Genomic DNA, 24,294 nt, shown 5'->3' with positions numbered 1-24,294 from the left:
CATGCTCTAGAACTGGGACTTCTTCCACAACTACTTCCACAACTACTTTCTGAAACAGTTTCCAAAGCCAGTTCTACGGCTCCCTGCAATTGACAGTTTTGTCATAACAAATTTTCATCGGAGGATGCCTGACAAACTCCAGTCCCAGACTGCGCAATAATGATCAGAATGATTGGATTTTATCTCCTTCCAAAAAGTAAAAAAAATGTGTCAACCGACCTCCAACTTATCAATCGTCATTGCTGAGATTGCTGTGAAGATTTGACCTCAGAAGTGGATTGGAAAAGGTTAAATTTTTTATTTTTTAATTTACTAGTTTTCTGAGCCTGACACTTTTTGTTTGGCTGGAAAACTTTCTTATTCTCAGCAGCTCTGATTAAGGTGTCCTACAGACCAAAACTAAATAAGAGATTACATTCAAAAGGTAAGACACATAGCTTGCTCCTTGCTGACAAAACACTCTTCCAACCCAACAACCAAGAAAACTTAACGATAATTTAAGCGGCTACTTTGGCTTCAATCCTGACCACCAACAAGAAGTGACACACAAAAACTTAGCGGCAAGTGTAAGAACCAAAACGGACCCAAGCAACTCAGTATGAGGTGTACCATTTTTAAGATTTAATTCCAAACATGCCAGCAAAATATTAAGACACTTTGCATTACAAGTCGCAGCCAAATAAAATAACACAGAAGCAGCAAAAGCCTCTTATCAGATTCATCCTAACGATACCTGTATCTTCAATAGTATGGTAGAGTGCCTCGACAGTCTAGAGACAGCTGGGTCTAATTTAGGCAATTAAGACAATTAATCAGCCTTAGCCTCATTAATAGGGAACCTATTTTCTACTAGCTTAAGCAATTGTTCACACAGTTGAATATTTAGGAACATCAGCTGATATACAGTGGGATGCGAAAGTTCGGGCAACGTTGTTAATCGTCATGATATTCCTGTATAAATCGTTGGTTGTTACAATAAAAAATGTCAGTAAAATATATAATATAGGAGACACACACAGTGATATTTGAGAAGTGAAATGAAGTTTATTGGATTTACAGAAAGTGTGCAGTAATTGTTTAAACAAAATTAGGCAGGTGCATAAATTTGGGCACCACAAAAAAGAAATGAAATCAATATTTAGTAGATCCTTCTTTTGCAGAAATTACAGCCTCTAAACGCTTCCTGTAGGTTTACAATGAGACCATTCCTATTTACAAAACAGCTCTTGTTCATTCAGGTTTGATGACTTTCATGCATGGACAGCTCTCTTTACCTCACACCACAGATTTTCAATTATATTCAGGTCTGGGGACTGAGATGGCCATTCCAGAACATTGCACTTGTTCCTCTGCATGAATGCCTTAGTGGATTTTGAGCAGTGTTTAGGGTAGATGTCTTGTTAAAAGATCCAGCCCCAGCACAGCTTCAGCATTGCCACCGATTCCTGGACATTGGTCTCCAGAATCTGCTGATACTGAGTGGAATCCATGCGTCCCTTAACTTTGACAAGATTCCCAGTCCTAGTGTTGGGCGAACACCTGGATGTTCGGGTTCGGGAAAGTTCGCCGAACATGGCCGCAATGTTCGGCATGTTCGGGCCGAACTCCCCGAACATCCCGCTTTTGGGGGCCCTATGGGGTCGCAGGCATAAGGGGGGAGCATGCCCCGATCGCGGGGGAGGGTCGGAAATTCCCCCCACCCCCTCCGCTAGCGCTCCCCCCTCTGCCCGCTTCCCCATACAAAAGTTTCAGGAAGTACCGGTCCGGTGGTAGTGGGTGGCTGGCAGTGGGCGGCACTGCGAAGTGAGTGACTGAGGAGGAGGAGTCCGGAGAGTGACGCGTTGAGGGAGGCCGGGCAGCGGGCGGTTCAGCAGTAGTACGGTACTACTGCTGAACCGCCCGCTGCCCGGCCTCCCTCAACGCGTCACTCTCCGGACTCCTCCTCCTCAGTCACTCACTTCACAGTGCCGCCCACTGCCAGCCACCCACTACCACCGGACCGATACTTCCTGAAACTTTTGTATGGGAAAGCGGGCAGAGGGGGGAGCACTAGCGGAGGGGGTGGGGGGAATTTCCGACCCCCCCGCGATCGGGGCATGCTCCCCCCTTATGCCTGCGACCCCATAGGGGGGCAGTATTCGGCCGAACAGGGTCCTGTTCGGCGGCCAATTAGTAGTTCGGGGCGAACCCCGAACAGGGTGATGTTCTGCAGAACCCGAACAGTGGCGAACACTGTTCGCCCAACACTACCCAGTCCCTGCACTGGCCACACAGCTACACAGCATGATGGAACCACCACCATATTTTACTGTAGGTAGCAGGTGTTTTTCTTGAAATGCTGTGTTTTTCCTCCATGCATAACACCCCTTGCTATGCCCAAATAACTCAATTTTGGTTTCAGCAGTCCACAGCACCTTATTCCAAAATGAAGCGGACTTGTCCAAATGTGCTTTAGCATACTTCAAGCAGCTCTGTTTGTGCTGTGGGCGGAGAAAAGGCTTCCTCTGCATACAGCATCTCCTTGTGTAAAGTGCGCCAAATGGTCGAACGATGCACAGTGACTCCATCTGCTGCTGCAGGGCTGCAGCCGTTAGCCCTGCCTCCAGGAAGGGATGATTTACGACCAAGACTACGACCAAGTCTTGGAGGGGTGGGTCTGGGGGTGAAGGGACCCCCGTTTAGCGGCGCGATAGCGGCGGTTTAGCTATCGCGCTAAATGAAATGAAAAATAAATGCAGATGACGTAAGTCTTTGGTGCTGGTCTGTGGGTTGACTCAGACTCTTCTCACCTTTCGGTTCTTCTGTTTATTCAAGATTTTTCTTGGTATGCCACTTCAAGCCTTAACTTGAACTGAGCCTGTGGTCTTCCATTTCCACAATATGTTACTAAATGTGGAAACAGAAAGCTGAAATCTCTGAGACAGCTTTCTGTATCCTTTCCCTAAACCATGATGGTGAACAATCTTTGTCTTCAGGTCATTTGAGAGTTGTTTTGAGACCCCCATGTTGCTACTCTTCAGAGAGATTTAAAAGACGGAAACTTAAAATTAACCCCCTTAAATACTCTTTCTTATTATTGGATTCATCTGTGTATGTAGGTCAGGGGTAACTGAGCTTACCAAGCCAATTTGAGTTCCAATAATTAGTTCGAAATGTATTGGAATCAATAAAATGACAACAGTGCCCAAATTTATCAATAAAATGACAACAGTGCCCAAATTTATGCACCTGCCTAATTATATTTAAAGAGACTCTGAAGAGAGAATAAATCTCGCTTCAGAGCTCATACTTAGCAGGGGCATGTGTGCCCCTGCTAAACCGCCGCTATCGCGCCGCTAAACGGGGGTCCCTTCACCCCCAAACCCACCCCTCCAAGACTTGGTCGTAGTCTTGGTCGTAAATCATCCCTTCCTGGAGGCAGGGCTAACGGCTGCAGCCCTGCCTCCAGTCGCGTCTATCAGACGCGCATCGCCGCCTCTCCCCCGCCCCTCTCAGTGAAGGAAGACTGAGAGGGGCGGGGGAGAGGCGGAGATACGCGTCTAACAGACTCGCGTGGGGCAGGGCTGAGGAGGTTAGCCCTGCCCCAATGCGGAAGCGCTCCCCCGCTTTACGGAGGGGATTTGGGGGTGAAGGGACCCCCGTTAAGCCGCGGGATAGCGGCGTTTTAGCAGGGGCACACATGCCCCTGGTATCTATGAGGTCTGAAGCGACATTTATTCTCGCTTCAGACTCTCTTTAAACAATTATTGCACACTTTCTGTAAATCCAGTAAACTTCATTTCACTTCTCAAATATCACTGTTTGTGTCTCCTATATGATATATTTAACTGACTTTCTATCGTAACAACCAACGCTTTATACAGGAAAATAATGACGATTAACAACATTATTGTATATAAGGCCCCCATATATATTGTAACAGTTTATCTGTATGCACAGGTAACAATTAAAATTTGCCTTTTTTCTTAATGAAATTAAACATCAGCAAGCAATTTTGAGAAGATGAAAGGCATTTCAACCATGACAAAAAGGCTTTAAATAAATGAGGGGCCAAAATATTTTTGCAAACGCCACAAGACCTCATTTTAGGCTCTGGCGTAACATCCCGCAAAAATGATACAAGATGCCAATTAGTATTCAAAAATGGCACAGAAAACAGGCTATCAAACAACATAACCAGTCAAAGTATCAAAATGTACAACCTGCTCTGCTGGTGTTGTAGATGAGCTGTCCCGGCCCTGCTGTGCTCTCCATGGCTGTTAGGTACGGAGTGCTGGTGAAACTCAGCCTTAAATAGCCTCCAGTCAGCCTCCAGGTGTACTCAATTGGCTCCCAGGTGCACGCTGAGTGCACTTCCGGATTGCTCTGGCCACCTGCGTTCCAACAACAGGATGTGTAATACCTCCATTCGCCGCTCTGACTGCAACCGCGGCTAAACTTTGTGTTCCCCCTGCAGTCACGGCCCACCCTCAGCCAAACGGCGTCTCAGGACCTAGCTGGAAGTTGCGGACTTCCGACAACTTCCAGCAGAAGCAGGCACCTTCCACGTGGGACGCCGAGCGCAAGCTATGCGGCGATTCAGGAGCCGATAGCTGCGCTCAATGGGTCCCCACAGAACCAACCATATGGCCTCTTCCGCATGAGGACCCGACAGGCTGCCTACACCGGGACTCCCCGCACCAAGATCCGTCTCACAGACATCCCCCAGACGGCGGTAAGCCAAACCTGCCTACTCACCCTCATCTTTCCGATGGAGCTGGACCTTACTGTCTCCTATCCCAAGAGGGACAGGAAAAGCACTGAGGTCTGCATGGTGGTCACGTGCTTTTAAAGCCTTACTGCATTTCCTGTCCCTTTCAGGACAAGAGTTGTGGTCAATGGATCTTATTCAAAATGGGAGACTGTTAGCAGTGGGGCCCCACAGGGGTCAGTACTGGGTCCAGTGCTCTTTAAAGGGGAACTTCACCATAAACAAACATACTGTCTTCAAGTTCCGTTATGTTAATAAAAATAGATAGGTATTATAATCTCTTACAAATCTCTTCAAATGTTTGTGATTTCATTGGGGCAGCCATCTTTTTCATGGGGGCAGCCATCTTTTTTCATGGGGGCAGCCATCTTTTTGGTTGAAAGGAGGTGGCAGGGAGCATGAGGCACAGCTCCAACTGTCCTGTGTCCTGATCACTTCTCAAAGCTGTGCGCGCTAGGTATTAAATCTCAAATAAAAAAAAAATGCACCAAAACAGCAGAACTAGAAAAACAACATCAGGAATCCCATCATGCTTTGCACAGCATCAGGGGAAAAATGCCTGGGTGGTTTTCTTCTGTGCAGCTAAAAATGAGGCTTGGGTAAGAAAAACAAAGTTCTGATTCTGTAAAACGGTTAAAGAAACAAGCCTTTTCAGTGCTGCTGAGTAGATCTTTAGTCTGAAGGTTCACCTTAATGTATGTATTAATGACCTAGTAGATGCAGCAGAAAGCAATGTTGCTATTTTTGCACATGATACAAAACTGTGACATGTTGCAACAGGATCTGGATAGGATGACTATATGGGCACATAAATGGCAGATGAAATTCAATGTTGAAAAAGTAAAGTCATGCATTTTGGTCGTACCAACGGTGTAGCACCATACAAAATAAACGGGATACAGATGGGGACATCTGGAGAAGGACTTAGGAGTACCCATCGACAGCAAGTTAAATCATATTCAATGCCAAGCCGTTGCAGCTAAAGCAAATAAAATTTTGGGATGCATTAAAAGAGAAAGAAAAACTCAAGATGCTAGCATAATATTGCCCGTTTAACTCTCTAGTAAGGCCACATCTGGAATATGGAATTCAGTTATTGGCACCACATTACAGGAAAGATATTGCCGTTTTAGATCAGGTGCAGAGACTAGCAACAAGATTGATACTAGGGATGGAAGGTCTCTATTACCAATAAAGGCTAGATAAACTGGGTTTATTTAGTCTGGAGAAAAGGTGCCTTAGAGGATATCTAATTAACATGTATATAACTGCAATATAAAAGCTTGGCGGATGAGCTTTTTGTCTCTAGGCTTTTACAAAGGACTAGGGAACATGATCTGTGCAAGAAGGAAAAGCTTTTTAGCCATTTATTTAGAAAAGGGATCTTTACAGTAAGAGTGATTAAAATGTGAAAAGCATTGCCACAGGGGGAGGATATGGCAAATTCTATATCTGCGTTTAAAGGGAACCTGAACTGAGTAAAATGATATAAAATGAACACATGATGTAGCTGCAAATGAATATTACATACTTGCCTCGCCATCAGTTCCTCTCAGAGGCTCACCATTATCTTCTTATAGTGATCCCTTCCAGTTTTGACAAGATTTTGGGCTTGATTCACAAAGCCATGCTAACAGTTTAGCACGGGTGTGCTAAACAGTTAGCATGTGAAGTGCCGTCCGCGGACTTTTGTGTGCGCAAAGTGCCGCGATTTTGACGAGCAGATTGATTACCTACATGGGAGGTAAGTATGACCAGTGTATATTTATTTTGACTTTTTATCTTCAGTTCAGGTTCTCTTTAAAGGGGGCTTAGATGCTTTCCTTGTGTTGAAAGACAACCATGGCTATAATTACTAGGTAATGCCCGGTGGTGTTAATCCAGGGATTTTATCTGATCTGGAGTCAGGATGGAATTTTTTTTTTAATTTTGGGGCTAATTGGACCATGCCTTGTAAGGGTTTTTCACCTTACTTTGGATCAAAAGCGATATGTGAGGCGGCGGGCTGGTGTTGTACTTATCTGGATGGACATACAGTGGCTTGCAAAAGTATTCGGCCCCCTTGAAGTTTTCCACATTTTGTCACATTACTGCCACAAACATGAATCAATTTTATTGGAATTTCACATGAAAACCAGGATTACGTCCTGGTAATTCTATTTTTAACAACCCTCCAGGACAGTGACATTGAGACTTGGGCTCCGCCCCCTGGAAAAAGGAAACACCCAGCGTGAGCTCTATAAATCTGTTCCCAGGTATCCACACCTCAGTTGTGCCCAAGACCTGAACCTAGTCATACTGGATACCCTATTACTTTCTTACCCACATCAAAATCCATGATGCTTAACGGGTGGGAACTAAGGACTGCCCTGGAGGGTTGTCAAAAATAGAATTACCAGGACGTAATCCTGTTTTTTTCATCCAACCCTCCAGGACAGTGACATTGAGATGATAAACAAGGAATCACCCACCTTAGGGCGGGACCACAGCCTGTAGAACTTTCCTCCCGAAGGACTGTTCTGCTGTCATCAGATCTAGACGGTAATGTCTGACGAACGTGTTGACACTCCTCCATGTTGCTGCCCGGCAGATCTCCGATGCAGATGCCCCAGCTCTATAGGCCCAGGAGGTCGCCATAGCTCTAGTAGAGTGTGCTGTGATCTCTTTAGGTGACTCCAACTGCCTCAATTTGTAAGCTTCCTCAATACAAACCTTGAGCCATCTTGCTATCGAAGCTTTTGTCATTTTTTCTCCCACTTTATTTCCAGTGAAATTGACAAATAACCTGTCTGTTTTCCTGAGTTGCTTCACTCTTTTTAAGTATATTAGGAAGCACCTCCTTACATCCAGCTTGTGCCAATGTTTTATTTTTGGATGAACTGCTTTATTGCAGAAGGTAGGCAATATTATCTCTTGCCCCCTATTAGACACTGATGATACTTTTGGTAAAAAATCAGTTACCGTCTTCAATATCACTCGGTCTTCAAATATAGAACAGAATTGTTCATCACTGCTTTGTGCCTGTAATTCGCTTACTCTTTTTGCAGAGGTAATAGCTACTAAGAATATGGTTTTAATTTAAGATTCCTTAACGAAATTTCTTCTAGAGGTTCGAATGGCTCTTCCATAAGTACATTGAGAACTAAAGATAGGTCCCACCTAGGACATGACTTAACTATTGGCCTTGATCTTTCTACTGATTTCATAAATCTGATCACCAGGGGATCTAAGGGTAATTTCTTATCAACGAAAACCGAAATTGCTGCTACTTGTACCTTAATTGTACTTAAGGCCAAACCCCTCTCAATTCCATCTTGTAAGAACTCAAGAATTATCGGTAATTTATTGTCTAACTTTATTTCTCTTTTTCCCAGTCTAAAAAAAGTCTTCCAGTATTTAGAATAGATTGATCTGGTTACTTTCTTTTTGCTATTCAGAACCGTCTTGATCACTCTGTCTGACAGGCCCTTGGACTTCAGAACATCCCTTTCAGAAACCACGCTTTTAGATGCAGATTTGGAACATGTACCCATCTGTGTTCCTCTTGATCTAAAAGTAATTCCTCCTGAGGGAGGAGTAAAGGATCTTTTTTCAGCATTTTTAGTAACAACGGGTACCATGATCGTTTTGGCCAATCTGGTGCTATTAATATCAGAGTCATTCTGGACAGTTTCAACTTCTGTAATACAAGAGGAATCAAGGGGATTGGTGGAAAAGCATATGCTTTGCTGAACATCCAATCTTGGGCCAACGCATCTATTGCACATGCTCCCTTCGGATCCAGAGAGAAAAACCTTCTGCACTGAGAGTTCGTCTGATAGGCAAAAAGGTCTATTTCGGGCCACCCCCATCTGGCCGTTATCATTCTGAATACTTCCGGGTTGAGCATCAGCTCGGAATTTGACAGCTTAGTCTTTGTCTGCTTAGAAGGTCGGCCATTCGATTTAATGTCCCTTTCAGATGGACTGCTGTTAGCGATAGATTCAAGCTCTGCCCAATCTAAGATCTTCAGTGACACTTCTAGGAGTTTTCTGGACCTTGTCCCTCCTTGTTTGTTCAGATAGGCTACTACTGTTATGTTGTCTGAACGAACCTGAAGATGATGCCCCTTTAGACACTCTGATGCTTGTAATAGGGCCATCTGGACTGCCTTCATTTCTCTGAAGTTGGATGACTCTTTCCTTACTGGGTCTGTCCATGACCCCTGCATGGGCTCCCCAACCCATCAAACTTGCGTCTGTTGCTATAATCTTTGTTGGGGGAGACCTCCATAGTCTTCCTAACTGAAGATTTTTTATATCCATCCACCAAGACAGTGATTCCTTTACCCAGGTTGGTATTGATAACACTCTTTCTAAATCGCCCTGATTTCTGTTCCAGTTTTCCAGTAGCCAGTTCTGGAGGACTCTTACGTGAGCCATTGCCCAATCTACTGCTGGTGCTGTTGAGGTTAGAAGACCCACTATACTCATGCACTGCCGTACTGAGATGGCGTCTGCCTCTAGAAGGCTGCTATTGTCGACTGCACTTTTGTCACCTTGTCCTTGTAACGATTGGTGTCAGCACACAGAGAGAATCTGATTATTGATGATCTGCAGAATCACCAATAATACAAGTATGGCTAACCTCTGGACACCTAATGAAGTGTAAGTGTTTGGTGTAACTGTAGGCTATCTCCCGTGAGGCGGGAGACACAGATAACTCGGCCAGTGACCACCTGAGGAGCAGGTGGCCCTCGGCTGTGCAGGGACTAGGGGATAGAGAGAACCTGGCAACCAGTGATTACTTGGTGATCTGATATCAGACTGTACTGCAGCCAGGGGACTCCAGAGTAGTAGAGGCCACTGGCTGCATTAGCAGGCCGGACTCTCTGAGGAGCAGGAGTCCTAGTAGCTAACTGACACTTGGTGGAATAGTGTCACAGATAGTACAGAAAGACTGAACACTCAAGGGATGAGTGACAGCCAGGAGGGTCGGGCAGGCCAGGTCAGCAACACACGAGCAGATGAGATACAGAGACAGAAGGCTGATTCGGTAACCGGGTACAGGCAAGGTTTGGCAACAGGTAGGCAGATATGCAGAGGTACCGAATCAGAAAGCAAGAGAGAGGTCGACAGAGCAAATGGTCATAACCGATATAAAGCACAATCCTAGTCTGAGGTGTGAGGTCCTTGGTCTCGACACCCAGGAACTAGTCTAAAGAATAACTCAGCAATGACCCAGTAATCCTAAACTTGGGTGTGAGGTCCTTGGTCTCAACACCCCGGAACTGGTCTAAAGTATAACACAGCAATGACACAGTTATCCTAAGCTTGGGTGTGAGGTCCTTGGTCTCAACACCCCGGAACTGTTCTAAAGTATAACAAGAGCGTAATCTGGCTAAGTGTGAATTCCCAGGTCCACCTGGTTCTAACACACTGTGGGATCTGACTGAGGTCTGAGCGCTCACACGTAAGTATTCGCAACGGCAGACAACCAGAGACTGACCAGCAAGATCTATATATACTGCAGCGCTCCTCGGCGCCACTCAGCCAATCAGTAGTTGCGCTGGAATCAGCTGATCGTCCTGATCAGCTGATCCCTCTCCTACTGGCATAAAGGGCCTGCCTTCTAGTAGCTCTCTATCTGTGTGCACTAGAAGGCTCAGGCAAACCAGACGCATGCTGCTGTACGGAAACCGCCGGTCTGAACGCGGAGACGGCCGCCCCGCTGCCAGACCGCGCGGCGGCATCTCCGCTATTTATTACAGTCCTCTGGCAAGAACAGTCTTTGAAGGGGTGAGTTTATTATAAACCCCAGGAATTTGATCACCTGGGATGGATCCAGATGTGACTTTTGGCAATTTACTAACCAACCCAGGGTTTCTAACTGACCTAATACCCTCTTCAGATCTCTTTGAAGAAGTACCGCATTGTCTGCTAGAACGAATAGATCGTCCAGATAAGGGATTATTATAATGTTCTGGAGATGAAGATTTCCTACCACCTCTGCCATTACTTTCGTAAACACTCTTGGTGCTGAAAATATTCCGAAAGGAAGGCACGAGAATTGATAATGCAGCACTCCACCGTCTCCTTGTACACTGAATCTTAGGTACTTTTGAGACTCCCCTCTGATTGGGATGTGCCAATAAGCGTCTGTCAGATCTATGTTCACCATAAACACGTCTGCATTCAGTAAGTTCCTCATCGTATACACAGTTTCCATTCTGAACTTTTCATAGACAATAAAGGGGTTCAGTGGTTTTAAGTTCAGAATCATTCTGAATTTTCCTGTTGGCTTTTTGATTAAAAAAATTAGAGAATAGAACCCTCTGTTTCTTTCCTGAGGTGGTACGTCTTTTATGACATTTCTGTCCATCATGTCTCTCAGTAATTCCTGTAATACCATCCTGGCTTCTCTGTCTTTCGGCATTAAAATCTTCACAAATCTCACCGGGGGCTTTTTTATGAATCTTATCTTGTACCCGTCTTTTATTAGGTCTAAAATGAATTGATTCGAGGTTATCTTTCTCCACTCTGGATAAAAGTGAGATAACCTGCCCCCTACCTTCAGCCTGGCGTCACTGGTGCTTGCTTTGGGGCTCCACTGGCTTATGCAGCGGAGTCCTCTTAGGCCCTACCTTATTAATTGGCCAAGTCTTTTTTGGACCCCTTTATCTCTCGCCTGGTTATTGCGGCGAAAAAAGGGCCTATTCGGCTTGAATTTCTTTTTCTTCTGAAAGGATGATTTCCTGCTTGCCGTCTTCTCCAAGACTTATTGGAGCTGAGGGCCAAATAACAGATCCCCTGTAAAGGGTAGATTACATGCCTTAGACTTGGACGATTGGCTACCGTCCCATGTCTTGAGCCATAGATTTCCGCGGGCATTATTAACTAGTGCTGTTGTCTTTGCTGTAACTCTTAGTGACTCTGTTGAAGCATCAGTAACATAATTATTAGATTTCTTAACGACACTCAGAGCTTCTAAAATGTCCTTTTTAGGAGCATCAGTTTTGACTAATTCTTCACCCTCTCTATCCATAATAAAGTGGTCCTAGAGACACAGGTGGTGGCTGCAGCAGGCTTAAAGTTAGTTACTGCTGCTGCATAAGCTATTTTAAGTGACAAATCAATTTTCTTGTCTGCTGGGTCTGTAGCCTCCCTGGCAGTATGGACGAGCTGAGTTCGTCCAGCAAAAACTTGCAAAAAACGTTAATGACGAGCAGAGCTCGTCCATGCTGACAGAGAGATTTCCTGTTTCTCTGCCCCGCCGGCTGCATTATTTTCTCATCAGAGGGATTCCCCAGGATAGCTGGATGCCTGACTGCACGCTGTGGGCAGTGATCTGTGCTACCCACAGCGTGCAGAACAAGCATCCAGCCACCCTTGGGAATCCCGGGGCAGCCAGCGGGGCAGATAATGTGCAGGGGTTCCCCCTTGTATGTGGAGGCTGTGCTGGCGGGGAAGACCTTTCTATGGTGGTTGTGCGGGCAGGGGATCCCCCTCTGTGCGGGTGGGGGGATCTCCCTTCTATTGTGGCTGTTGCAGGCAGGGGATCCCTCTCTGTGCGGGTGGGGGGATCCCCCTTCTATTGTGGCTGTGCGGGTGGCCTATCCCCCTCCTCCCCCCTCCCGATCTCCCTCCCCCCCTCTAAGCCCGTTGAGTAAATAGATGTACTCACCCGAGGGCTTTCTCCAGCGATGGCTGCAGCGCACTCTCTCCTCCATCTCCGAAGTCTCGTTTGCTGTACAGTTACATTACGAGACTTGGTGACGTCACCAAGCCTCGTAATGTAACTGTACAGAGAACGAGACTTTGGAGATGGAGGAGGAAGTGCTGCTGTCGTCGCTGGAGAAAACCCTTGGGTGAGTACATCTATTTACTCAACGGGCTTAGAGGGGGGGAAGGGAGATCGGGAGGGGGGAGGAGGGGGATAGGCCACCCGCACAGCCACAATAGAAGGGGGATCCCCCCACCCGTACAGAGGGGGATCCCCGCTCGCAACAGCCACAATAGAAGGGGGATCCCCCACCCGCACAGCCACCATAGAAAGGGGATCCCCCACCCGCACAGAGGGGGATCCCCTGCCCACAACAGCCACAATAGAAGGGGCATCCCCCACCCGCAAAGAGGGGGATCCTCCGCCCGCACAGCCACCATAGAAAGGGGTTCCCCCCACCCGCACAGGGGGGGATCCCCCGCCAGCACAGCCTCCACATGCAAGGGGGAACCCCAGCACATTCTCTGCCCCGCTGGCTGCCCAGGGATCCCCTAGGGTGTGCTTGTTCTGCACTCTGTGGGTAGCGCAGATAGCTACCCACAGCGTGCTAGGAGGGGGGGGGGGGATCGGGAGGGGGACATCTGGCTACCTATAAATCTGGCTAAACACCTGGCTCACTATATACCTGGCTAAACATCTGGCTCACTATATACCTGGCTAAACATCTGGCTCACTATATACCTGGCTACACACCTGGCTAACTATACATCTGGCTAACTATAGCTGGCTGCACATCTTCTACCTATACATCTGGGTCTTATACTCACCATTGGCATGCTGATCCCTTGTTGCGTACCTCTGATAGCTTCCCCACTGTCTTCTTCCATGTCCCTTGGCGGATTTTGCTTCTCCCTCGGCGATCACATGTCCCCCGTTGATCGGTGTTGATGACACCAGGGTCACACAGCGTCATTAACATCTTGCAGAAAACACTTTTTTTTATTGAATTCATACCAATAACCTGTATTGAATTCAATATAAAAAAAAAAATTAGTTGCAAAAAAAAAATGGTTGCAAATTATTGGAAATTAATTGAGACACTTTTTGCACGGAAATCCTGGGGAAACTGAACGCCAGGGTGGTTAAGGAAACCCAAATCCTCAAAAGCAAGTTCATTTTCTCTATTCATTAGACTGAACGCTGCATCTAACTTGGGACAACCTTTTTATAGTTTTGCATCTTCCCTTACACACTCCAATGAGTTCTGGGTCACCATGAGCTTGCTTGGTTAGTCTGTACCTCTCGGTTTACAAGCCCTACTCCATAGAGCCAAATTAATCCATGCCATGCACTGATGAGGATCAAACAATCCAAAACAGTCTGTATGCATGTTGGATTATTATGGCTCTGTACAATTTAACAAGCTGACACATCATTGCATTCCAGCGGTTCTGGAGGTGTGTTTAGCTTCTAAGGGTACAATGGTTAATTTGCATATATTCAGCAGTGGTGCTCTGGGAGACATCTCGAGCTCACTCCAACCTGAATTATCGCAAATTCTTTCTGTTTTAGGAAAGCAATTTTTTGTTTTTCTTAACATCTTAGTAAGGGGGCTTTTAGGACCATTGTAGTCCCTTACACACTCCAATGAGTTCTGGGTCACCATGAGCTTGCTGGTTAGTCTGTACCTCTCGGTTTACAGCAGAGACAAGAGTTGTGGTCAATGGATCTTATTCAAAATGGGAGACTGTTAGCAGTGGGGCCCCACAGGGGTCAGTACTGGGTCCAGTGCTCTTTAAAGGGGAACTTCACCATAAACAAACATACTGTCTTCAAGTTCCGTTATGTTAATAAAAATAGATAGGTATTATAATCTCTTACAAATCTCTTCAAATGTTTGTGATTTCATTGGGGCAGCCATCTTTTTCATGGGGGCAGCCATCTTTTTTCATGGGGGCAGCCATCTTTTTGGTTGAAAGGAGGTGGCAGGGAGCATGAGGCACAGCTCCAACTGTCCTGTGTCCTGATCACTTCTCAAAGCTGTGCGCGCTAGGTATTAAATCTCAAATAAAAAAAAAATGCACCAAAACAGCAGAACTAGAAAAACAACATCAGGAATCCCATCATGCTTTGCACAGCATCAGGGGAAAAATGCCTGGGTGGTTTTCTTCTGTGCAGCTAAAAATGAGGCTTGGGTAAGAAAAACAAAGTTCTGATTCTGTAAAACGGTTAAAGAAACCAGCCTTTTCAGTGCTGCTGAGTAGATCTTTAGTCTGAAGGTTCACCTTAATGTATGTATTAATGACCTAGTAGATGCAGCAGAAAGCAATGTTGCTATTTTTGCACATGATACAAAACTGTGACATGTTGCAACAGGATCTGGATAGGATGACTATATGGGCACATAAATGGCAGATGAAATTCAATGTTGAAAAAGTAAAGTCATGCATTTTGGTCGTACCAACGGTGTAGCACCATACAAAATAAACGGGATACAGATGGGGACATCTGGAGAAGGACTTAGGAGTACCCATCGACAGCAAGTTAAATCATATTCAATGCCAAGCCGTTGCAGCTAAAGCAAATAAAATTTTGGGATGCATTAAAAGAGAAAGAAAAACTCAAGATGCTAGCATAATATTGCCCGTTTAACTCTCTAGTAAGTCCACATCTGGAATATGGAATTCAGTTATTGGCACCACATTACAGGAAAGATATTGCCGTTTTAGATCAGGTGCAGAGACTAGCAACAAGATTGATACTAGGGATGGAAGGTCTCTATTACCAATAAAGGCTAGATAAACTGGGTTTATTTAGTCTGGAGAAAAGGTGCCTTAGAGGATATCTAATTAACATGTATATAACTGCAATATAAAAGCTTGGCGGATGAGCTTTTTGTCTCTAGGCTTTTACAAAGGACTAGGGAACATGATCTGTGCAAGAAGGAAAAGCTTTTTAGCCATTTATTTAGAAAAGGGATCTTTACAGTAAGAGTGATTAAAATGTGAAAAGCATTGCCACAGGGGGAGGATATGGCAAATTCTATATCTGCGTTTAAAGGGAACCTGAACTGAGTAAAATGATATAAAATGAACACATGATGTAGCTGCAAATGAATATTACATACTTGCCTCGCCATCAGTTCCTCTCAGAGGCTCACCATTATCTTCTTATAGTGATCCCTTCCAGTTTTGACAAGATTTTGGGCTTGATTCACAAAGCCATGCTAACAGTTTAGCACGGGTGTGCTAAACAGTTAGCATGTGAAGTGCCGTCCGCGGACTTTTGTGTGCGCAAAGTGCCGCGATTTTGACGAGCAGATTGATTACCTACATGGGAGGTAAGTATGACCAGTGTATATTTATTTTGACTTTTTATCTTCAGTTCAGGTTCTCTTTAAAGGGGGCTTAGATGCTTTCCTTGTGTTGAAAGACAACCATGGCTATAATTACTAGGTAATGCCCGGTGGTGTTAATCCAGGGATTTTATCTGATCTGGAGTCAGGATGGAATTTTTTTTTTAATTTTGGGGCTAATTGGACCATGCCTTGTAAGGGTTTTTCACCTTACTTTGGATCAAAAGCGATATGTGAGGCGGCGGGCTGGTGTTGTACTTATCTGGATGGACATACAGTGGCTTGCAAAAGTATTCGGCCCCCTTGAAGTTTTCCACATTTTGTCACATTACTGCCACAAACATGAATCAATTTTATTGGAATTTCACATGAAAACCAGGATTACGTCCTGGTAATTCTATTTTTAACAACCCTCCAGGACAGTGACATTGAGACTTGGGCTCCGCCCCCTGGAAAAAGGAAACACCCAGCGTGAGCTCTATAAATCTGTTCCCAGGTATCCACACCTCAGTTGTGCCCAAGACCTGAACCTAGTCATACTGGATACCCTATTACTTTCTTACCCACATCAAAATCCATGATGCTTAACGGGTGGGAACTAAGGACTGCCCTGGAGGGTTGTCAAAAATAGAATTACCAGGACGTAATCCTGTTTTTTTCATCCAACCCTCCAGGACAGTGACATTGAGATGATAAACAAGGAATCACCCACCTTAGGGCGGGACCACAGCCTGTAGAACTTTCCTCCCGAAGGACTGTTCTGCTGTCATCAGATCTAGACGGTAATGTCTGACGAACGTGTTGACACTCCTCCATGTTGCTGCCCGGCAGATCTCCGATGCAGATGCCCCAGCTCTATAGGCCCAGGAGGTCGCCATAGCTCTAGTAGAGTGTGCTGTGATCTCTTTAGGTGACTCCAACTGCCTCAATTTGTAAGCTTCCTCAATACAAACCTTGAGCCATCTTGCTATCGAAGCTTTTGTCATTTTTTCTCCCACTTTATTTCCAGTGAAATTGACAAATAACCTGTCTGTTTTCCTGAGTTGCTTCACTCTTTTTAAGTATATTAGGAAGCACCTCCTTACATCCAGCTTGTGCCAATGTTTTATTTTTGGATGAACTGCTTTATTGCAGAAGGTAGGCAATATTATCTCTTGCCCCCTATTAGACACTGATGATACTTTTGGTAAAAAATCAGTTACCGTCTTCAATATCACTCGGTCTTCAAATATAGAACAGAATTGTTCATCACTGCTTTGTGCCTGTAATTCGCTTACTCTTTTTGCAGAGGTAATAGCTACTAAGAATATGGTTTTAATTTAAGATTCCTTAACGAAATTTCTTCTAGAGGTTCGAATGGCTCTTCCATAAGTACATTGAGAACTAAAGATAGGTCCCACCTAGGACATGACTTAACTATTGGCCTTGATCTTTCTACTGATTTCATAAATCTGATCACCAGGGGATCTAAGGGTAATTTCTTATCAACGAAAACCGAAATTGCTGCTACTTGTACCTTAATTGTACTTAAGGCCAAACCCCTCTCAATTCCATCTTGTAAGAACTCAAGAATTATCGGTAATTTATTGTCTAACTTTATTTCTCTTTTTCCCAGTCTAAAAAAAGTCTTCCAGTATTTAGAATAGATTGATCTGGTTACTTTCTTTTTGCTATTCAGAACCGTCTTGATCACTCTGTCTGACAGGCCCTTGGACTTCAGAACATCCCTTTCAGAAACCACGCTTTTAGATGCAGATTTGGAACATGTACCCATCTGTGTTCCTCTTGATCTAAAAGTAATTCCTCCTGAGGGAGGAGTAAAGGATCTTTTTTCAGCATTTTTAGTAACAACGGGTACCATGATCGTTTTGGCCAATCTGGTGCTATTAATATCAGAGTCATTCTGGACAGTTTCAACTTCTGTAATACAAGAGGAATCAAGGGGATTGGTGGAAAAGCATATGCTTTGCTGAACATCCAATCTTGGGCCAACGCATCTATTGCACATGCTCCCTTCGGATCCAGAGAGAAAAACCTTCTGCACTGAGAGTTCGTCTGATAGGCAAAAAGGTCTATTTCGGGCCACCCCCATCTGGCCGTTATCATTCTGAATACTTCCGGGTTGAGCATCAGCTCGGAATTTGACAGCTTAGTCTTTGTCTGCTTAGAAGGTCGGCCATTCGATTTAATGTCCCTTTCAGATGGACTGCTGTTAGCGATAGATTCAAGCTCTGCCCAATCTAAGATCTTCAGTGACACTTCTAGGAGTTTTCTGGACCTTGTCCCTCCTTGTTTGTTCAGATAGGCTACTACTGTTATGTTGTCTGAACGAACCTGAAGATGATGCCCCTTTAGACACTCTGATGCTTGTAATAGGGCCATCTGGACTGCCTTCATTTCTCTGAAGTTGGATGACTCTTTCCTTACTGGGTCTGTCCATGACCCCTGCATGGGCTCCCCAACCCATCAAACTTGCGTCTGTTGCTATAATCTTTGTTGGGGGAGACCTCCATAGTCTTCCTAACTGAAGATTTTTTATATCCATCCACCAAGACAGTGATTCCTTTACCCAGGTTGGTATTGATAACACTCTTTCTAAATCGCCCTGATTTCTGTTCCAGTTTTCCAGTAGCCAGTTCTGGAGGACTCTTACGTGAGCCATTGCCCAATCTACTGCTGGTGCTGTTGAGGTTAGAAGACCCACTATACTCATGCACTGCCGTACTGAGATGGCGTCTGCCTCTAGAAGGCTGCTATTGTCGACTGCACTTTTGTCACCTTGTCCTTGTAACGATTGGTGTCAGCACACAGAGAGAATCTGATTATTGATGATCTGCAGAATCACCAATAATACAAGTATGGCTAACCTCTGGACACCTAATGAAGTGTAAGTGTTTGGTGTAACTGTAGGCTATCTCCCGTGAGGCGGGAGACACAGATAACTCGGCCAGTGACCACCTGAGGAGCAGGTGGCCCTCGGCTGTGCAGGGACTAGGGGATAGAGAGAACCTGGCAACCAGTGATTACTTGGTGATCTGATATCAGACTGTACTGCAGCCAGGGGACTCCAGAGTAGTAGAGGCCACTGGCTGCATTAGCAGGCCGGACTCTCTGAGGAGCAGGAGTCCTAGTAGCTAACTGACACTTGGTGGAATAGTGTCACAGATAGTACAGAAAGACTGAACACTCAAGGGATGAGTGACAGCCAGGAGGGTCGGGCAGGCCAGGTCAGCAACACACGAGCAGATGAGATACAGAGACAGAAGGCTGATTCGGTAACCGGGTACAGGCAAGGTTTGGCAACAGGTAGGCAGATATGCAGAGGTACCGAATCAGAAAGCAAGAGAGAGGTCGACAGAGCAAATGGTCATAACCGATATAAAGCACAATCCTAGTCTGAGGTGTGAGGTCCTTGGTCTCGACACCCAGGAACTAGTCTAAAGAATAACTCAGCAATGACCCAGTAATCCTAAACTTGGGTGTGAGGTCCTTGGTCTCAACACCCCGGAACTGGTCTAAAGTATAACACAGCAATGACACAGTTATCCTAAGCTTGGGTGTGAGGTCCTTGGTCTCAACACCCCGGAACTGTTCTAAAGTATAACAAGAGCGTAATCTGGCTAAGTGTGAATTCCCAGGTCCACCTGGTTCTAACACACTGTGGGATCTGACTGAGGTCTGAGCGCTCACACGTAAGTATTCGCAACGGCAGACAACCAGAGACTGACCAGCAAGATCTATATATACTGCAGCGCTCCTCGGCGCCACTCAGCCAATCAGTAGTTGCGCTGGAATCAGCTGATCGTCCTGATCAGCTGATCCCTCTCCTACTGGCATAAAGGGCCTGCCTTCTAGTAGCTCTCTATCTGTGTGCACTAGAAGGCTCAGGCAAACCAGACGCATGCTGCTGTACGGAAACCGCCGGTCTGAACGCGGAGACGGCCGCCCCGCTGCCAGACCGCGCGGCGGCATCTCCGCTATTTATTACAGTCCTCTGGCAAGAACAGTCTTTGAAGGGGTGAGTTTATTATAAACCCCAGGAATTTGATCACCTGGGATGGATCCAGATGTGACTTTTGGCAATTTACTAACCAACCCAGGGTTTCTAACTGACCTAATACCCTCTTCAGATCTCTTTGAAGAAGTACCGCATTGTCTGCTAGAACGAATAGATCGTCCAGATAAGGGATTATTATAATGTTCTGGAGATGAAGATTTCCTACCACCTCTGCCATTACTTTCGTAAACACTCTTGGTGCTGAAAATATTCCGAAAGGAAGGCACGAGAATTGATAATGCAGCACTCCACCGTCTCCTTGTACACTGAATCTTAGGTACTTTTGAGACTCCCCTCTGATTGGGATGTGCCAATAAGCGTCTGTCAGATCTATGTTCACCATAAACACGTCTGCATTCAGTAAGTTCCTCATCGTATACACAGTTTCCATTCTGAACTTTTCATAGACAATAAAGGGGTTCAGTGGTTTTAAGTTCAGAATCATTCTGAATTTTCCTGTTGGCTTTTTGATTAAAAAAATTAGAGAATAGAACCCTCTGTTTCTTTCCTGAGGTGGTACGTCTTTTATGACATTTCTGTCCATCATGTCTCTCAGTAATTCCTGTAATACCATCCTGGCTTCTCTGTCTTTCGGCATTAAAATCTTCACAAATCTCACCGGGGGCTTTTTTATGAATCTTATCTTGTACCCGTCTTTTATTAGGTCTAAAATGAATTGATTCGAGATTATCTTTCTCCACTCTGGATAAAAGGGAGATAACCTGCCCCCTACCTTTAGCCTGGCGTCACTGGTGCTTGCTTTGGGGCTCCACTGGCTTATGCAGCGGAGTCCTCTTAGGCCCTACCTTATTAATTGGCCAAGTCTTTTTTGGACCCCTTTATCTCTCGCCTGGTTATTGCGGCGAAAAAAGGGCCTATTCGGCTTGAATTTCTTTTTCTTCTGAAAGGATGATTTCCTGCTTGCCGTCTTCTCCAAGACTTATTGGAGCTGAGGGCCAAATAACAGATCCCCTGTAAAGGGTAGATTACATGCCTTAGACTTGGACGATTGGCTACCGTCCCATGTCTTGAGCCATAGATTTCCGCGGGCATTATTAACTAGTGCTGTTGTCTTTGCTGTAACTCTTAGTGACTCTGTTGAAGCATCAGTAACATAATTATTAGATTTCTTAACGACACTCAGAGCTTCTAAAATGTCCTTTTTAGGAGCATCAGTTTTGACTAATTCTTCACCCTCTCTATCCATAATAAAGTGGTCCTAGAGACACAGGTGGTGGCTGCAGCAGGCTTAAAGTTAGTTACTGCTGCTGCATAAGCTATTTTAAGTGACAAATCAATTTTCTTGTCTGCTGGGTCTGTAGCCTCCCTGGCAGTATGGACGAGCTGAGTTCGTCCAGCAAAAACTTGCAAAAAACGTTAATGACGAGCTGAGCTCGTCCATGCTGACAGAGAGATTTCCTGTTTCTCTGCCCCGCCGGCTGCATTATTTTCTCATCAGAGGGATTCCCCAGGATAGCTGGATGCCTGACTGCACGCTGTGGGTAGTGATCTGTGCTACCCACAGCGTGCAGAACAAGCATCCAGCCACCCTTGGGAATCCCGGGGCAGCCAGCGGGGCAGATAATGTGCAGGGGTTCCCCCTTGTATGTGGAGGCTGTGCTGGCGGGGAAGACCTTTCTATGGTGGTTGTGCGGGCAGGGGATCCCCCTCTGTGCGGGTGGGGGGATCTCCCTTCTATTGTGGCTGTTGCAGGCAGGGGATCCCTCTCTGTGCGGGTGGGGGGATCCCCCTTCTATTGTGGCTGTGCGGGTGGCCTATCCCCCTCCTCCCCCCTCCCGATCTCCCTCCCCCCCTCTAAGCCCGTTGAGTAAATAGATGTACTCACCCGAGGGCTTTCTCCAGCGATGGCTGCAGCGCACTCTCTCCTCCATCTCCGAAGTCTCGTTTGCTGTACAGTTACATTACGAGACTTGGTGACGTCACCAAGCCTCGTAATGTAACTGTACAGAGAACGAGACTTTGGAGATGGAGGAGGAAGTGCTGCTGTCGTCGCTGGAGAAAACCCTTGGGTGAGTACATCTATTTACTCAACGGGCTTAGAGGGGGGGAAGGGAGATCGGGAGGGGGGAGGAGGGGGATAGGCCACCCGCACAGCCACAATAGAAGGGGGATCCCCCCACCCGTACAGAGGGGGATCCCCGCTCGCAACAGCCACAATAGAAGGGGGATCCCCCACCCGCACAGCCACCATAGAAAGGGGATCCCCCACCCGCACAGAGGGGGATCCCCTGCCCACAACAGCCACAATAGAAGGGGCATCCCCCACCCGCAAAGAGGGGGATCCTCCGCCCGCACAGCCACCATAGAAAGGGGTTCCCCCCACCCGCACAGCCTCCACATGCAAGGGGGAACCCCAGCACATTCTCTGCCCCGCTGGCTGCCCAGGGATCCCCTAGGGTGTGCTTGTTCTGCACTCTGTGGGTAGCGCAGATAGCTACCCACAGCGTGCTAGGAGGGGGGGGGGGGATCGGGAGGGGGACATCTGGCTACCTATAAATCTGGCTAAACACCTGGCTCACTATATACCTGGCTAAACATCTGGCTCACTATATACCTGGCTAAACATCTGGCTCACTATATACCTGGCTACACACCTGGCTAACTATACATCTGGCTAACTATAGCTGGCTGCACATCTTCTACCTATACATCTGGGTCTTATACTCACCATTGGCATGCTGATCCCTTGTTGCGTACCTCTGATAGCTTCCCCACTGTCTTCTTCCATGTCCCTTGGCGGATTTTGCTTCTCCCTCGGCGATCACATGTCCCCCGTTGATCGGTGTTGATGACACCAGGGTCACACAGCGTCATTAACATCTTGCAGAAAACACTTTTTTTTATTGAATTCATACCAATAACCTGTATTGAATTCAATATAAAAAAAAAAATTAGTTGCAAAAAAAAAATGGTTGCAAATTATTGGAAATTAATTGAGACACTTTTTGCACGGAAATCCTGGGGAAACTGAACGCCAGGGTGGTTAAGGAAACCCAAATCCTCAAAAGCAAGTTCATTTTCTCTATTCATTAGACTGAACGCTGCATCTAACTTGGGACAACCTTTTTATAGTTTTGCATCTTCCCTTACACACTCCAATGAGTTCTGGGTCACCATGAGCTTGCTGGTTAGTCTGTACCTCTCGGTTTACAAGCCCTACTCCATAGAGCCAAATTAATCCATGCCATGCACTGATGAGGATCAAACAATCCAAAACAGTCTGTATGCATGTTGGATTATTATGGCTCTGTACAATTTAACAAGCTGACACATCATTGCATTCCAGCGGTTCTGGAGGTGTGTTTAGCTTCTAAGGGTACAATGGTTAATTTGCATATATTCAGCAGTGGTGCTCTGGGAGACATCTCGAGCTCACTCCAACCTGAATTATCGCAAATTCTTTCTGTTTTAGGAAAGCAATTTTTTGTTTTTCTTAACATCTTAGTAAGGGGGCTTTTAGGACCATTGTAGTCCCTTACACACTCCAATGAGTTCTGGGTCACCATGAGCTTGCTGGTTAGTCTGTACCTCTCGGTTTACAAGCCCTACTCCATAGAGCCAAATTAATCCATGCCATGCACTGATGAGGATCAAACAATCCGAAACAGTCTGTATGCATGTTGGATTATTATGGCTCTGTACAATTTAACAAGCTGACACATCATTGCATTCCAGCGGTTCTGGAGGTGTGTTTAGCTTCTAAGGGTACAATGGTTAATTTGCATATATTCAGCAGTGGTGCTCTGGGAGACATCTCGAGCTCACTCCAACCTGAATTATCACAAATTCTTTCTGTTTTAGGAAAGCAATTTTTTGTTCTTCTGAAAAGGGGAATCTCTTTCTAAACCCTCTGGAAATAAACAGTTTCTTCTCTGGGTATTTCCATTGGGTATTAATTAGGTTTTTTGTTGAGGGATGAAAAGGAAAATTTAAATGTGGTGCGGGATCCATACCAGAATATAACTTATCATGTATGGACACAGGAGCGGGAGTGGTCTGATTAATATTTAAGGAAGTATGAATAGCTCGCACTAATTCATCAGTCTCTTCCACCGGAAATCTGAATCTTGAATGCATAAGTTTCTCATCCGCATCACTTTGATCTGACATATCATCCTGTGATAAATCCCTGTTAACCTGTCCTCCAGGAAGAACATCCTGTATTTCCTCCTCTTCTTCATCTGAAGAAATTACACGTCTTGTAGTCTTTACAAGAGCTTTTCTCGGCTTAGGATTCTCCTTGGGAATAACTGCCACAGGAGGTACCACAGGAGCTGACCCTGTAGGCAGATTTTCCCTGAATGCTGTAAATGTCTCATTTTATGCCTCATGGTAGTCATAAACTCTTTGCAGGAGGCAGTATTCTCTTCATTAATTAACTTTGTAATACATCCTTGGCAAGATGCTTTT

At 45.6% G+C, this 24,294-nt stretch overlaps 1 protein-coding gene across 6 annotated transcripts in view; it reads right to left on the bottom strand.

Annotated features, from left to right (window-relative positions):
- Positions 1-24,294, bottom strand: part of WDR75 (WD repeat domain 75) — a 669,401-nt gene that overhangs the window by 379,794 nt on the left and 265,313 nt on the right. The window lies entirely within an intron of this gene.

The sequence above is a fragment of the Hyperolius riggenbachi genome, chromosome 7 (assembly GCF_040937935.1).
Source record: "Hyperolius riggenbachi isolate aHypRig1 chromosome 7, aHypRig1.pri, whole genome shotgun sequence".
Classification (NCBI taxonomy): domain Eukaryota; kingdom Metazoa; phylum Chordata; class Amphibia; order Anura; family Hyperoliidae; genus Hyperolius; species Hyperolius riggenbachi.
This window is presented reverse-complemented; position numbering and strand designations above follow the sequence as displayed.